This window comes from Monodon monoceros, unplaced genomic scaffold, assembly GCF_005190385.1.
Source record: "Monodon monoceros isolate NGI ecotype Baffin Bay Population unplaced genomic scaffold, NGI_Narwhal_1 Super_Scaffold_3, whole genome shotgun sequence".
Taxonomy (NCBI): Eukaryota; Metazoa; Chordata; class Mammalia; order Artiodactyla; family Monodontidae; genus Monodon; species Monodon monoceros.
In genome coordinates this window covers 44,667,503-44,671,772 of record NW_021703780.1, presented here as the reverse complement: position 1 = coordinate 44,671,772, position 4,270 = coordinate 44,667,503, and the positions used below count along the sequence as shown (strand labels likewise).

Below are 4,270 nucleotides of genomic sequence, written 5' to 3'. Positions count from 1 at the left end.
AGGGATTATTCATTCACCCAAGGCATTTTCATTGAAACTCTACTATGGTTCAGGCACAGTTCTAGGGGCTGGAGTCCCATCTCCATTTTAGAGATGAGGAAAAGACAGCCAGAGAAAGGAAGTGCCAGCTCAAGGTGGCAGGGCCAGGACTGACACAGAGATCTCATTTCTCCTCTCCCGACTCTTTCTCACAAGGGTGATGCTGCTAGTACTGCGTGAGACCCGGAGCCTTCGATAAGACCCTTTCCTCCAAAAATTGTTTAATGTAATTGCAGAGACAAACGCACATTAAAAGTAAAGCAATAAGTGCCTCTCTCCCATAGAGCTGTGGGAGGTCCCTTTTCTCCTCAGCCAGGACTAGAGGCCAAGATCACCCCTTGAGGATCATTGTCAGGGTTGCCACGAGCTGGGCAGCCTTGTTTTCCTACCTCAGACATTTGTAGTTGCTGGGAGCCCCAACTTGGTCTGTACCAAGCGTACTGATACCACAGCCAGACTAGGGCCTTAAGTGGCAGCAGTGGGCACAGGGTCTATGGCTTTCCTTGGATAGACTCTTGTGAGCCAATCCTGGCCTGGGTCACCCCAAAAGTAGCTTGGCGTCTGCCTGCCCCACAGATGTCACCAGGAAGAGGGTGTCCAGAATGGGGACTTCTGTTGTGGAAGGGGCATCTGAGGCCACCTGACTCGGGGGAAGCTCCCACTTTTCCCTGCCCGGATTAACCTGGGTGCCATCCAGGCCACTCGGTCCACCTGCTCACAGCCATGTCTCCTGCACAGGGTTCTGTACAGGATGGCAAGGTGGGGGTGGTGAGGAAGAGCCGAGAGTCGGTGCTGGAGAAGAATGAGTGCCGCTGGTGGCAGGGCAAGGAGGTCCGACCTGACACTCAGTACACCAGCCGCAAGCTCAAGCCCCACTTCTGAGCAGATGGCCACATCCAGAAGGACAGCTCAGGGACCACACAGTTGTGAGCTGTGCCATCCAGCCCAGGCACTTGCTTCTGGAGAGTTTGCTATATTGAAGTGCCTACTTTATCAGCTGACAGAAATAGTGTTTTAGAAAAGGTCTAAACAGCTTTGAAGTTCTAAAAGTATTTTCTTCACTGAAAAAAGTTCTGAGAGCATCTTATTTTGTTCTAAAAGCAATAAAACACTTTCTGTGGGGGGGAAAAAAAAAGTAAAGCAATAGTACCAGAGTTAAGCACCAGGCAAGGTAATAATATTGAGATGAATGATTGTCTCAGCAGAAGTTGACATCACTTATTCTACCCATTCCTTCTGAAGCCTCCTCCCTCAGCGGGGAGGAGAAACTCAGGTCCATTGAGCACCTACTCTGGGCCTGGCACCATGCCAGACACATCACTTATATGGTAGTTTTGTTCTCACAACGATATTACTCTCAGCTTGCATTTAGAAAAGACACTACAAGAAATCGTCTTTTCCATGATCATCGTGGTGGCAAGTACCAAACTGAGATTCAGCCTGTGGCTCTCTGATAGCCTGGCCCAAGCCCTTCCACCACAGGACGCTGCCTCCCTTTACACTGCACAGGACCTAGCTCGAGGTTCCCTTCCCCAGTCATAGCAGACAGGTGAGACAGAGGCTACACAGAGGCTGGGAAGTGGCAGCTGCTCTGTGTTGCATCCTTGGCTTCCCCGGGAACCCAGGCCATGTGGGGAGCAGTGCCAGGTGTTCCTAGGGCAGCACTGTCCATCTCCAGGACATTTATGCCCAAGGCAAAAGTGAGATTTTGTGTTTGCCATAATTTGGATTATTGTTCAGAAATATTCAGTCTCTTCCCCTACTTCTAGGGAGGTGTAGGGGGATGTTCAGTTTCATTAATGTTCAGTTTGGTCATGTGACTCACCTTGGTCAATTTTCATTGTTAGCAGAGTTGATGTTAGCACATTTAACACAATTAGAGATCTCAAGGGTGCTCACCTGTTTGGGGTTGTTCTTTCTGGCTTCCATCATCACCCTGAAAAGAATATAGTGCGTTTAGGAGATGAGAGATACATGGACCTCCTAATGTGTAGCCAAGATCAAGATTAAACCATGTTATTTTGAGCTATTGAGATCTGGGGTAGTTATTATGCAACCAAAGCTGAATTGACTCACTATTCTAGACCAACAATCTCACTGAGATTTACCCCAGAAAACTTCCCTTTAATTCCAAGCCATTTTGTGAAACCAGATTTTCCATTGTAGGTTGATAGTCTGAGGCTCTGGGCCACTATCCTCAGATACTAACCTTGCCACAGAGGTTATTTAAAATAAACATTAGATAGATAGATAGACACAATAATAAAGTTAGAGGTGAAGTGGTAGTGGATTTTGTGTAGATGTATGTGTGTGTAATTTTAACAAAAACTACAGCATCTATACAAATAACATCTGCCTTGTTTTTCTGAATAATGTACTTTTTTTTTTTTTTTTGTGGTACGCGGGCCTCTCACTGTTGTGGCCTCTCCCATTGTGGAGCACAGGCTCCGGACACGCAGGCTCAGTGACCATGGCTCACGGGCCTAGCTGCTCCGCGGCATGTGGGATCCTCCCGGACCGGGGCACGAACCCATGTCCCCTGCATCGGCAGGTGGACTCTCAACCACTGCGCCACCAGGGAAGCCCTGAATAATGTACTTTGCTTGACAATTTTAGGAACCACACTTGCTGACACCTAATATATTTATGATATTTCTGTGAAGAAATGCTTAATCTACAGAGCTTTCCTTATCTTAAAAAGCACATTAGGAGGAAGTGGAGTCAAGATGGTGGTGTGGGAAACACGGAGTTAGCATCTCCCCACAACTAGGGTACCTGCCAGCTGCTGGTGAGGGACTCTGATGCCCAAGGAGACAAGAGGAACCCCAAAGTGAACCGGTAGGACATAGGGGGACTGAGGTGGGAGGAGAACTGGAAGCCAGAGAGGATCGGTGCCCTTGAAGCCAGGGAGATCAAGAGAGGCAGGCTGGAGGGACTCTTCAGGAAGAATGGGAGAGAAGCAGAGGGTGATCGCCTGGCCCACTCAGGCCGGGGAGACTGCTGAGCTCCCAGATGGGTACCCCCGTTTCAAAGCCCCATCCAAGCTGCATGGGTCTGGGGGCATAAGAGGGAGGCAGGGGAGATCAGGAGAGGCAGGTGTGAGGGGCCCTCCCAGACTGGAGTAGCAGGAGAGGAGAGGAGGGCATTTGCCCCTCCCACTAGAGCCCAGAAAGCCTGCTGGGCTCCCAGATGAGGTCCCCTGCCCTCTGAGACCAGGGGTGGGGAGCACACCGGGACCCCTTCTGTTCCTTGAGCCTAAGCCCCAGCCCCCACAGCCCTCAAAGCATTTTCCAGCCTTGTGGGTCCTGAGCATTGGCCCCGCCCACCCCCCAAACTTTGCCCTTGCTTAGGCCCCACACTCCACAGCCAAGGCCTTCCCCCTCCCTTTTTTTTTTCTTTTCCCTCCTCCTCTTTTTTACTATTGTGGTACTGATGTAGCTTCCAGTTGTTGATTCATCTATATTTTTATTTTTATATTCTTCCTAAAATATCGGTTACTTTCCTAGTTTAATTTTATTTTTTACTTTGTTTTTTGTTTCTTGTTTTTTTGCCTCCCCAGGCAGCTTGCGGGATCTTGGTTCATGAGCCCGAGGTCAGGCCGAAGCTCCTGTGGAGGAAGCTCCGAGTCTGAACCACTGGACTAACAGAGAACCTGAGACCCCAGGGAATATTCATCAGAGTGAGGTTTCACAGAGTTCCTCATCTCAGCATCAAGACCCAGCTCTACTGAATAGCCTACAAACCCCAGTTTTGGAAGCCTCAGGGCAAACAACCAGTAAGACAGGAACACATCCCACTCATTAAAAAAAAAAAAAAAAAGGAAGAAAAAAATGAGACACCAAAATAATATGTCACATATGAAGGAGCAAGGTAAAAACCTACAAGACCAAATAAATGAAGAGGAAATAGGCAACCTACCTGAAAAAGAATTCAGAGTAATGATAGTAAAGATGATCCAGAATCTCGGAAATAGAATGGAGGCACAGACTGAGAAAACACAAGAAATGTTTAACAAAGATCTAGAAGAACTAAAGAACAAACAAACAGAGATGAACAACACAATAACTGAAATGAAAAATACACTAGAAGGAATCAATAACAGAATAATTGAGTCAGAGGAATGAATAAGTGAGCTGGAAGACAAAATGGTGGAAATAACTACCAAGGAGCAGAATAAAGAAAAAAGAATGAAAAGAATTGAAGACAATCTCAGAGACCTCTGGAACAACAC

The 4,270-nt window shown here is 47.6% G+C and overlaps 1 non-coding gene across 1 annotated transcript; it reads left to right on the top strand.

The window, feature by feature from the left end:
- Nucleotides 1-307: 307 nt before the first annotated feature.
- On the top strand, nt 308-439 carry LOC114908199. The gene has a single exon (XR_003796893.1).
- Nucleotides 440-4,270: the final 3,831 nt, after the last annotated feature.